Here is a 13,111-nt window from a genome sequence, read left to right on the forward strand (position 1 = left end):
CTTTTGATATCTTCTTGAATTTCTTTTTTCAAAGTTTTCAAGTTTTTATTATATAAATACTTCACTCCCTTGATTCAAGCTATTCCAAGACATATAATTTTATTTTTTGAAAATATTGTGAAAGGTGTTGTTTTTCTGATTCCTTTCTCAGTGTATTTGTCATTTGTGTATAGGAAAGGTACTGAGTTTTGTGTGTTAATTTTGTATCCTGCAACTTTGCTGAAAGTGTTTATCAACTGTAGAAGTTTGCTGGTAGAGTCTTTAGGGTCTTTCACATATAAAATCACATAATGCAAATAAGGATACTTTGACTTCTTCCTTTCTTATGTATATCCTCTTGATCTCCTTAATTTGTCTTATTGCTTTAGCTAAGACATCAAGTATGGGCCAAACGGTAATCCCAGCACTCAGGAGGCAGAGGCAGGTGGATCTCTGTGAGTTCAAGGCCAGCCTGGTCTACAGAGCAAGTTCCAGGACAGGCACCAAAACTACACAGAGAAACTGTAAGGATTATGTTCTTATTGCATCACTAGCCTGCAATGGTGTCCCAGCCTAAAAAGCAGGCGTGCCCTCTCTGTGCCCTCTCTTTCCGCACTCTCTCCCCTTCCGTGTTCTCCTCTCTCTCTCTCTCTCTCTCTCTCTCTCTCTCTCTCTCTCTCTCTCTCTCTCTCTCCCTTTCCCTCTTTCTCCCAATAAAGAAAGGTAACCATGGCTCATGATTCTTTTGCCACCGCAATATCCATTGACATGGCTGCCATGGGCTGCGGCCAGCCACAAGCACCACCGCTTAACCAACATCTAGTGCTGTGACTCAGATAGATCAATGAGGACGTGCTGCCACTTGCCACCTCTTCCCCCATCCAGCAAGACCACAAGACCGTGAGTGAGCTCACCTCCGCTGGACTCCCACACAGTTACCGCTACTGCTACCACCATGATTCTTCACCACAGTGAATCCACCGTTCAGCTGTAGTCTGAGCTATATTCTTTGCGACGGACACCCCGGGGGTTGTCCTTGGACTGTGCTGGCAACGGCAGACACATTTTCGCTCCTGACGAGGGGATCAATGCTGTCTCAGGTCCACGGTGGACCACCTGCAGCACAACTGCAGCCCTTAGCATCCCTTGACAAAGAGGATGGCTAACTTGAGCTGATTTATAGATCTTTCTTCACTCCTTGGGGATGCCCGAGAATGGAATACAATCCTGGTTTGTTATTTTAATTTTTTATCTTTCTCTCGACTACAGCCATGGGACAAAGGGGCAGATATATTTACCACTTACATTGGCAGATACCAGTAAATCTGGCCAAATAACAGCTTTGCGGGAACTTCTGCCACCGAACAGGCAAATAAAAGAGTTACTTTATCCCCAAGCTTTCTGCTAAAGTGCTAAACCCTTCTCCCTCCCTATTTCTGCCTCTGCCATGTGCAACCTTTTCTGTCTGACTTCCACCAGCAGTGGGCAGGCTCAAATGGACCGGCTTGGGCAGCTTCTACTGACTCTAGCCCTAACTCACCTTAACTCCACCCACTCGTTCTCAAACTGCCTTGAGAGACACACACAGGTCTGGTAGCAGCTAAAATCCATACAAACAATAGTCAGGATGGCTCTTAAGCCAAAAACCAGCTTATAGCCTCAGATAAGTCTTCCAAAATGTTTGGTTTATAGTATGCCTCCTGGCAGATCTTCCAAAAGCTGTCCTTAAGCCAACAATCATCAGAAGAAAAAAAAATCAGGACACGGAATAAAATCCAGCTCTTGTTCTCCAGACTTCCTCAACTAAACTTAAGCATCTGGAGAGCAAGGCTCCTGACCTCACAGGGGAAAGAGTCATCTGTGGCATTTAAGGTGTGCCAGGGAAGAGATAAAAGCCTGAAAACAAAATTGCCAAGTGCTGGGTCCCAAAGCTGTTGGGTCCCTGTTTTAAATAACAAAAAAGGCCACAGGCTGGCGAGTGTCCTGCCCTAGCCATCAACAGCCTTGTTAAAAGTGCCACCTATAAAGACAACCAGTGAGCTGACTGCCCCCAGGCGCCAAGACACATGGGTACATCAAGCTAAGACCTCCAGCAGACCTAGGCTTGGCTACAGACATGACAGGGAACCCAGAATGCAGCAGAGAAGCCATCTTTTTCTTTCCTTCTGGACACCAGAGCCACTGACTCAGTCCTGGGAGTTTGGGGATGTCACCTTTCCCTTCTCTATTATCAGGTACAGAGGACAGCCTTACCCACCTCACCAGATTTAATTTCACTTTCAGAGTTTCATAATGAAAAAAGATTTCCACCTAAAATAAGAGCTCATTGCTTCATTCCAGATCTACTGCCTGTGTTTCTCATGTGCATACAGACAGGGCCCTGATCTTTGCCTTGTCCCTAAAAAAAGTAAATTCTCATGCACCACAAGCTTTTCTCTTCCCAGTTCCCTGTTCCAACTCACTGTTCAGCTAATGATACAGGATCACCACAGAACCGGAATCTAGAGATCAAGTAAGAAACTGTAACAGCTAAAAGGTATTTACACCCCCAGACCCAAAAGTGTCTGGGTGCTACAAAAAAGACTTTAGTGTAAACATCTATTACTGTGAGATGCTTCTAACAATTGATCACCTGTCTCCTGGATGCCAAACTAATAAAGAAAACAGGTGCTTTAAAATAATCTGTCTCCGATAAAGCTTAACATGTTTCAAAATTCATCTGGACAGGCCAGATCTACCTCAGATAAATGCCAACATAAAATAATAATGATTCTTTTCTCTCTAAGCTTTTTTCTTTGTCACCAACATCTTGTCAGAAGAGTCCCCACCACAGCCAAAAGGGATACATGTCTCCAGAGCAAACAGATGACAGAAATGACAGAAATGCCACAATGCCTGTCTACCTCGGAAAACTCCCCTTCCCCATTCTTCCAAGAGCCAACCGATGTCCTATAGTCAGGTGGAAGCAGCCTTTGAGAGAAACGACACCCCTATTCCCATCTACCTGCTTTTTTTACACTAAGCAAAAGTCTGATAGGATGGGGAAGGAGGTGCTCCAGCCAACCTCTTCACCTTTTAACACTCCCATATTTACAGTTAAAAAGTCTAATGGAACCTACTGCCTGGTTCAAGACCTCTGGCTCATTAACTCTGCAGTGGTCCCCCTCCATCCTGTAGTGCCTAACCCTTATACTCTCCTGTCCACTATCCCTTCAGGAACCTCTCACTTCTCAGTTCTAGATCTCAAAGATGCCTTCTTTTCTATCCCTCTCAGTCCTCAGTCTCAAAATATCTTTGCTTTCACCTGTACTGACCCTGACACTCACCTGTCCACACAGCTGACCTGGACTGTTCTGCCACAGGGATTCAGGGACAGTGCACACCTATTTGGTCAAGTTCTGTCCTCTGACCTGCTTTCTCTGTCTCTCCCTGGCTCTGAACTAATACAGTATGTAGATGATATTTTACTCTGTAGCCTGTCCTTACAAGTTAGCCAAACTAACACCTCTGCTCTCGTAAATTTCTTATCCAGCCGAGGTTACAGGGTGTCCTCTTCTAAAGTTCAGCTGTCCAATGACCAGGTCACCTATTTGGGTCTAACTATTACTCCAACCCACAAGGCTATTACTGTAGACATAAAGCATCTAATCCAGTCTCTTACAGTCCCTTCTACTAAACAGGAAATTCTGATTTTCCTAGGAATAGCTGGCTTCCTATGGTCTTGGGTTCCATCTTTTTCTCTGCTTGCTCACCACATGAGCCCCTCCTCCATCCTGTCACTAAACCTTTCCAGAAGCTCCAACAGGCTCTTCTCCAGGCCCCAGCACTTCATCTCCCAGACCTAACCCATCCCTTCTCCCTCTATGCAGCAGAGAAGGAGGGATTTGCCCTGGGAACTCTAGGGCATCAGCTGGGACCCTCCTTTCCACCTGTAGCTTATCTGTCAAAGACATTAGACCTTACCAGTCAGGGCTGGGCACCTTGCATCCATGCCTCAGCAGCTGCTGACCTCCTGATTCAGGAATCAAAGAAGCCAAGATTTGGGTCACCTATCACTGGCTTCTCTCACCATAACCTGTCCCATCTCTTATAAAGGCTTACAAACTTTACCTCCTTCCTGGGTTCTTTCTCTCCAGGTGACATTACTAGAGAATGCCACACTTATTTTCTGGACCTGTCCACATTTTAATATTTCAAGCCTCCTCCCTCAATCTAATGCTGATTACTCTCCTTCTCATTCCTGCACTGAAACCTTAGAGAAACTGTTACCTCACCCTTCACACATACAGGAGGGCACATTGCCTCAGGCTATTTATACCTGCTACACAGATGGCAGCTCCTTTTTATATGAAGGGACTCATAAAGTGGGCTATGCCATAGTGTCAGATACTGAGACGATAGAGGCATAGGCATTACCCGCACACACCACTAACCAACAGGCTGAGCTGATGGCTCTCACCCATGCCTTCCAATTGGCACAGGGACAATCTCTAAATGTTTACACAGACTCCAAATATGCTTTTTATATCCTCCTGTCCCATGTTGCCATTTGGAGAAAGTGTGGCCTCCTCACAGCAAAAGGGGATCCATATCTAACTCAGGCCAAATAATGGCCATCCTGGAGGCTTCCCACCTCCCCAAGGCTATAGAAATTGTCCACTGCTGGTCTCATCAGACCAATAGCTCTATCATCTCTAAGGGAAACAACTGGGCTGACCAGGCAGCCAGGACAGCGGCCCTCCAGGGCCAAGTCTCACCTCACCCACCACAGGGAATCCATACAGTACAGCTTACACCCTCACAGGGAACCCCTGACACTAGGCAAATTCTTTCCTATTTACACCAGCTCTTTCATCCTAATAATCTTGCTCTGTCTCAATTTGTAAAAGCCCACCTGCAACCTACCTCTGAGGACTTACAGTTCTTAAGAACTATTACTGCCTCTTGTGAGATGTGGCAAAAAACAGATCCCAATACCAAGTACAGGAGTCAGCCTTTTCCCACCCATCAGGCTAGAGGTTTCCTTCCAGGGACTGATTTTACCCATATGCCCACTGTCAAGAAAGTTAAATATCTCCTCATGATGGTGGACTTATTTTCAAATTGGGTGGAGGCATACCCAGTTTCTAATAAGCAGGCTCAGACAGTTACAGATCTCCTTCTCTGAGTAATTATTCCTCTGTTTGGGGTTCCTGCTTCCCTTCAGTCTGACAATGGTCCAGAGTTCACCTCCCATGTTTCCCAGACTCTAGCTAAGGCTCTTAACATTCCTTGGCATTTTCATATCCCATACCATCCTCAATCCTCAGGAAAGGTGGAGCGTACCGACCGGTCTTTAAAACTATTCTTACTAAGATGTCACAGGAACTTCACCTCAACTGGGTAAGATTATTGCCTCTAGCTCTTTTCAGGCTCAGGGCTCTTCCTAAAAAGCCTCTTTCCATTTCTCCATTTGAACTAATGTATGGAAGGCCAGTTCTAACACCACATCTTCTATCCAACTCTTTGACCATTCCAGACAGCCTGTTAACCCCCCTGCTATGTCACCTAAGGTTTGTCCTGTGGAGCTTTGCAGACAATTCCTTACCTCAGCCATGTGACAGTCCTTGCCCACCTCCAATCCACATCAGGGATCAGGTTCTTCTTTCCCCTCCAGGCCAGCACTCTCTACCTCTTTCCCCTAAGTGGCAGGGACCCTTCAAGGTAATTCTTGTGACTCCTACAGCTGTTAAACTCGAGGGCTTTCCTCACTGGGTCCACCTGTCTCATCTAAAACCTTTTATCTCACCTCCATCCCAGAAAAATCTCTCTTCATATACAGTGACAAGAACAGGCCTTGTTCTCTCAAGCTCCAGAGGACATCAGGATCCACAGCCTTGTCACCAATTCCAGAGGAATAAGGTATCATCCCTTCCTTTCCCAACTAGGGCCACACAGAGCTGGAGGCAAAAGTACCATCAGAAATATCCAGGTGGTAAAGAAAAAATAAAATGTAACAGTCTATCATTGTTAAATGCTCAAACAACTGATCACCTGTGCTTCCTGAATGCTAAACTAATGAAGGGAACAGGTGCCTTGATTAAACTACCTCTAATAAAGCTTGTCTTGGGTAAAAAAAAAATTAAGCAGAGTATTAAAACATCATAATAATCACTAATTCTCTCACAGCCACTTCTTAACATGCCTCCATCTGGACAGGCTGGATCTACCTCAGATAAATGTCAACTCCAACAAATAAAATACTGATTCTTTTCTCTCTAAGTTTTTTCTATGTCACCAGTATCTTGTCAGACAAAAGGTTCCCAGCCATACCATGAAGGACGAGCAGCTGGAGAACAAGGAATGACAGAACTTCATCCCAGGACCCCCACCATCATCTCAGGACTTCAGAAGCTACCCTCCCCATTTCCCCAGGAGCCAACCGACGCCCTCCATTCAGCCGGGAGCAGTCTTTGAGAGAAATGATGCCCCATACCCACTCATCCACCATTTTTTTATTTAAAAAAAAAAAAAAAAAAACAAGAGTCTGGGATATGGATTCACAACACGCCCCCACAGTTGGGCATGGTCGCACATGCCCAGAGGGACCTAGTCACTTCTGCCTATTCATTTCCGGGTCAAAATGTCTCGCGTGACCACGACCCTGTGGCTTTGCGTGGTTGCGTAAAGTGCACAACACAACTACGTGATCTACACATATGCCTGGAATAGGCACATGGGCCTGTGTGCACAGGCACAGCCCAGCCTTTATAAGCCGGCACCATGATTCCCGGCCCCACTTCACTCACGTGTCTTTCCACAGGCCTGTGCACATCTGTCTCTCCTCTCTTTTTATCTTAATAAAACTCTTGTTAGTGGATTCTGTCATGTTTCGTGACCTCTCAGGGTAAGAGCGCTGCAAATTAACCAACAGAAACCCTGTCTCTGAAAAAACAAAAAACAAACAAACAAATAAATAAGAATGGTATTTATTTAAAAAAAAAAAAAAAGACTTCAAGTGATATATTGGATATGGAAAGAATGGACAACCTTGTCACATTCTAATTTCACTGGAAATGATTTGAGTTTTTCTCTGTCATGTGAACTGTGTGCTACTATAAATTGGCTTTATTATGTTATGGTATGTCCCTTGTATTCCTAATCTCTCCAGGGTTTTACCATGAAAGAGTAGTGGGTTTTATCAAAGGCCTTTTCTGTATCCTGTGGGTTTTGTCTTTTAATCTGCTTATGTAGTAGATTACATTTATTGATTTACAAATACTGAACCATCCCTGCATCTTAGGGATGAAGCATACCTTATCATGGTTGGGTAATTTTGATTCATTCTTGAACTTGGTTTGCAAGTATTTTATCAAGAATTTTTACATCTATGTTCATCAGGAATATTAGCCTATAATCTTTTTTTATTGTTGAGTCTTTGTATAATTTTTGGTATATGGGCAATACTGGCTTCATTAAAATAATAAAGAAATGTTCCTTCAGGTTCTGTTTTACAGAATAATTTGAAGAGTTAGTGATATTACTTTTTTTTTTGAAAGTCTGGTAGAATTTTGTGCTGGTAGAATTTTGTCCAACTATCCCTGGACTTCTTTAGTTAGAAGATTTTAATTACTGCTTCTCCTTCACTAGAGGCCATAGATGTGTATGAATTGTTTATTTCATCTTGAATTGACTTTAGTAGGTTGTATTTATAAAGAATCTTATCCATTTCTTTTAGTTTTTATAGTTTGGTGGAGCATATTTTTTTCAGAGTTTTAGACTTTTAATTTGTCCTAAAGTCACTGAAGTAAAAAGCATGATAAACATTCTTTTATAACACCCAATGCAAAACAAAAAATGTAGGGGAAAAAAAATCTCTTGAAATGTCCTTAAAAGGCTCTGTCATTTAACAGGTAACAGTGTAAAACAGTGTAAAACCCCAGAGTCCTTTCTTTAAATGAATTGGGAAAGATTGGGCTGGAAGGAACTATTCAAACTTCCAGTGACCTTTCCTTGTGGCTTGAAGTCTCCCCCTCCTCCTCCTCTGCTACCTCAGAAGCCTCCTGGACCTCCAAAGCCTCCATGGCCTCTGCTGTCAAATCCACCTCTTCCTCCTCTGCCACCCCCTGAAACCTCCTCTGCCTCCACCTTGGCCACCAAAGCCACCTTCACCCTTGGATTTGGCCCAGTCCAGGGTAGCTTTGTTCCTGTCATTTCTCCATCTTCCATGGCCTCCTTGGCGGCTTTGGCATCTCCCTCACTATTGAAGTCTACAAAACCAAACCCTTTAGAGGAACCAGTTTCCTGATCAGTGACTATTCTTGCACAAACAGAACCCTCAAATGATTCTTTTAATGTCTCTTCAGTGGTATCCTCAGACAGACCTTTGACAAACAGTGTTTTGGAAGGCTGACTTCTTGCATTAGGTGATCCCCTGGATCCTTGTAACTCCAGCCTGATTGTTTGGCCCTCAATTTCCAATTTTTACAGGAGTTTAAAGCTTCTTTAGCATCATCAAAATGAAGCATTCCATAAATGCAAACCCTTTGGATTTGCCAGGTAGGTTCTGGGGCGCTTTAATAAAAGTTGCTTTCTCAAATACTTCCTGAAGAGTTTTTCTGTTATACTGTAAGAAAGGTTACCAGGGTTTTTGATTCACCACTCCAAGCGCTATTCTTTCCAGCCTTTGTCCTTTCTTCCCAGTGATTGCCAACCAATTTCTGCCCCCTGCTCTCCTTCAAAGATTTTCTCTGCATCAGCTTCAGATTTAAATTCAATATAAGCAATCCCTTTACTCTTCCCATCCTGGCTAACCAATCTGATCTTCAAGGTATCTTCAACCACTTCTTTTAATTTAAAGAAAGGTTTTTTGCTAAAAGTGTTCTTGCAGCTTGAACTTTCTTATTATCTCTTTCTTTTGGTTTTTCTAGTTTAATTTCATTGCCAAACACTTTCAAACCAATGAGCTCCACAGCCTTTTCTAGGTCTTCAGGAGACTCACAGTGGTGGAACAGATTTTTAAATCTGAATTTCCTTGGTATCTGTTGTAACGTCTTCTATTGCCTAGATGTTCATCAACTGCTGTGGGATATTTTGTATGTCAAATGTGTTACTCTGATTGGTTAATAAATAAAACACTGGTAGGAAGAAGTATAGGCAGGACAAGGAAGAGGAGTACTCTGGGAGGCAGAAGGCTGAGGCAGAGAGAAGATGCGAGCTGCCGCCATGACAAGCAAGATGTAAGGTACCGGTAAGCCACAAGCCACGTGGCAACTTATAGACTAATAAAAATGGGTTAACTTAAGATATAAGAACAGATAACAAAAGGCCTGCTATGGCCATACAGTTTATAAGTAATATAAGCATCTATGTGTTTATTTTATAAGTGGGCTGCTTGGTGGACCTAGAGAAAAAACTCTCTAGCTACAATCAACTGATGAATGGATAATGAAAATGTGGTACATTTTTACAATTAAATATTATTCATCTGTTAAGAAAATTCTGAAATATGTAGGTAAATGAATGGAGCTAGAAACCTTAATCCTGAGTAGGGTAATCCAGACCTAAAAAGACAAATATTGCGTGTTTTCTTTTATATGTAAATGTTATCTCCTATACTTTTGATATGTGTGTTTCATTTATAATAAGCATAGCTTGCAAGGTACAGGGGGAGGAGGAAGGGAGCCTTCTAAGAAAGGAGAAATAGAACACTGTTATAAATAGGTACAGGAGAAACTATAACGGGAGGATTAAATTCAGAGGAGAATGAGAGGACAAGGTAAAGGAGGGAATATGGGGAAGGATAACTGACACTAAGGACTTCAGAAAATCTAAGAAACTTCCAAAATGTATACATATGTGAAAGCAATTTAAATCAAGTCACCATAAAATAGGGAGAGAATGCCTCCAACATACATCATATTCTGCCAATTGGTTGCATCTTGTTGAGTCATTAGCCAAAAGGGTTCTATCTATACCACACCCAAAACTCATAGGCTACTGATTAGTCTCCAATGGGGCCTATAGCTGAAGATGTCACTTACTTATCTCATCAAAGATAGAAAAAATCAAGCTCATGCCCAACTAGAAGCTTTACCTCTGCTCACTCGTGGTGCTGGAAGGTGCTTATGTTTGCTACAAAAGGGAAAAGTAAGTATCAATCTCACCCAGACACTGATTCTGAGTTACAATAGTGACCTACCTTCAAGATGTACTAGTGCAAAAGTAACACAACTTTTATGGGAGCAAGGAAGCTTTTTGGTGGAATCTAAGATGGAACAAGATGGGACCCACACCTGATGCTGTTAAAATGGCCAAGAACCTGAGACTAGATAGGCCATGGGCCTAAGGGAAAGCCTACTACTGTTGTTCTGCTAAATGAACATATAATAAACATATAATAAAATGACTCCTAATAAAATATTGCTAAACCTATAGATTCTTGCATCACATAACTCTCATCAGAGAAGCCTCTTCTTGCAGTAGATGGTAATTACACAGAGACCCACAACTGGACAACATTCAGAGAGTGAAAGATTTTAAACTACTCAGTTCTCCCCTCAAGGCTCAGGGGTCTATATGGAAGAGAAGATAGAAAGATTATAAGGGCCAAAGGTAGTGGATGACTCCAAGGAAATAGTATCTTACACATACAACAGGGCTGAAGCACCCAAGCACTCATGAGAACTATAACAGCACACACAGATCTGTACAGTTTCAAACTAGACAAAATCCCAGCATTGAGAAAGGAAAGCAAGCACAAATTCCACTCCTAACCAAATATCTTTTGTAGCTGATACTTGCTGGGAGAAGGAAAATCAGTTTTCTCCAATGAAGTGACACTGGATGGATCAACCACAGCCTAGTGTAAGTTCTATGTTTAATGTAGCTGGCCAACACAAAATGGACTCTAGATTTTTGTGTGTTTCTTTGTTTACTTTTGATTTGTTTGCATTATTTGAATTTTGGTTTTTTTGTTTTTTGTTTTTTGTTTTTTTTTTTTGCTTGTTTAGATTTTTAAGGGAGATAGGGAAGAAGAGAAGGGGGAGGGGAGAGAGAATGAAGTTAGGTAGGTGGAGATATGGGGAGGATCTGAGATGAGTTGGGAGAGGGGAAAGAATAAAGAATATGACCAAAATATATTATATGAACATATTTTTAAAGCCAAAAAAACATGAGAAAGCAATTTAAAAAATGATCAAAAAGGGTAGGGGATATCAGTGGTTAAGAACATTTCTTTTTCCAGAGGATTCCAGCCATATTCAGTGGTTTGCAGCCACCTGTACCACCAGCTCCAGGAAGACACGACATTTTTGGCTTCTAAAGGCATCTGTATTCACATACATATATACACATACACAGAATTAAAAATAATAAAAATTAACTTCTAAAAATTATGTTCTTTAATTTAAAAAAAGAAAGAGATTGGATTGTGTAACAGCAGTCCTGTCTCAGAAGTCTGAGACACAGAGACTTTTCCCATCAGACCAGTGTATGGTTTTTGGAAGGTAAAAATTAACATTGTGTGTGTGTGTGTGTGTGTGTGTGTGTGTGTGTGTGTGTGTGTGTGTGTGTGTGTCTGTGTGTGTGTCTGTGTGTGTGTCTGTGTGTGTGTGTGTGTGAGTAGTAGTAGTAGTAGTAGTAGTAGTAGTAGTAGTAGTAGTAGAAAAAAAAATATATATATATATATACAGAGAGAGAGATTGAAAGAGTAGAAAAAGAAATATAGGGCAAGAACACAAGCAAGACTCAACTGGCATGCTAAATTGACACTGGGCATTAAATAAAGGATAATTAGATGTGAAGGAGTGAGCTGGGTGAGCTGTTGGGCTTGAGAACTCAAGTCAGTTTTGAGGCCCTCGTTATTACTCCCAGCTCCCACAAGCCCATCTCCACCAGGGAATTTCTTTGTATTTTCAGGCCTAACCTTGCTTCTGAGCTTTCCTTTCAGAGATGGGGTTCCAGATGTAGTCTGGTTTGTGGGTGGTGCATAACAGATGGAGTCTCGGATGCTTGGTGCAGCTGGGAGGTCCTTCAGGAGACCCATTGGGACTGTCACCCCTTTCCTCAGCTTGGTGCCTCCCATTGTTGGGTGCCCTACTTAGAAATTGCTCATTGTGAATTTCCCTGTGAGCTCCAGAACCCCCAGGCTGTTAACTTGCTGAGTACTACATGGTTCTGATTCAGAGTTTCTACCTCAGAATCTTGCAGGGTTCTGTTGGCCAAATTTCAGCATGTAGTCCCATGACTCTTGCTCTGAGAATCCCAACAGTGATGTCCAGGGAGGGTTTAGGTTGCTAAGATGCTAATGCATTGGGGTATTTTGAAATATCACCTTAGAGCATCTCAGAGTGCCTAGCACTGAGAACAGAGCCTTTTCCTTAGGGGCCTTCTGCCTATGCTGCTGCCATAGATGTGGCCGTTCCCTTGGCTTTTCAAAATGTCTGTTGATGAACATACAGTGCAGATTTTCCAAGCTTCTCTAGCTCCATATCAGCTACTGGCATTCCCTTTCATCGGAAGTGAGGGGCTCTCTAAACCAAGCCAATCTTTTTAGAATGGACTCTGGACTTGCCTGTCTTATAAAGTTCCCTATGTTACTTTGAGTAAGAAATACTCAGGCATCACCCACCTCTTCCCAAAGCTGTTATTTATCTTTGGGTTTATTCCTTGAAGACGATCTGCCACCTTCCCTCTTCTAACATCCATTTGTACTAAACATGTGCAGTGTTGTGTGTCACAGAAGCCCAGGGTGACACAAAGAAGAGAGCTTGTATCTTTGTGACTGAGGTGAGGTAGGAACTTAAAAGAAGCCTTGAAAGTCATCTATAAAGTGTCTTGACACCCCACTGAGGATTCAGCGCTCTGCTAATGGCTCTGGAGAGCTGCTGGGTTAGCATCAAAAGAGGAAATGACCATATTTGTCTGCGAAGGTGAAGAATGTATTGAGACAATATAGGGTAGGCGTAATTTACTCTAATTTCTATGGCAGTAGGTTTGGGCTTTGAAGATGGAGGAAAACATCAGTGTGGTAGAAGCAGTGGCTGTGGGCCACCGTGGTGATTTAGCACGTGCAGGATGTCGGGAGCCAGGGGGACCAAGTCCCACTGAACACCACACTAAGCAAATGTTCTGTCTCAGCTTAGACTGGTGT

General features: G+C 42.6%; 1 pseudogene; it reads right to left on the minus strand.

Annotated features, from left to right (window-relative positions):
• Nucleotides 1-963: 963 nt before the first annotated feature.
• On the minus strand, nt 964-12,043 carry LOC143268182 (nucleolin pseudogene; annotated as a pseudogene).
• Between the last annotated feature and the right edge of the window lie 1,068 nt (nt 12,044-13,111).

The sequence above is a fragment of the Peromyscus maniculatus genome, chromosome 12 (genome assembly GCF_049852395.1).
Source record: "Peromyscus maniculatus bairdii isolate BWxNUB_F1_BW_parent chromosome 12, HU_Pman_BW_mat_3.1, whole genome shotgun sequence".
Lineage (NCBI taxonomy): Eukaryota > Metazoa > Chordata > Mammalia > Rodentia > Cricetidae > Peromyscus > Peromyscus maniculatus.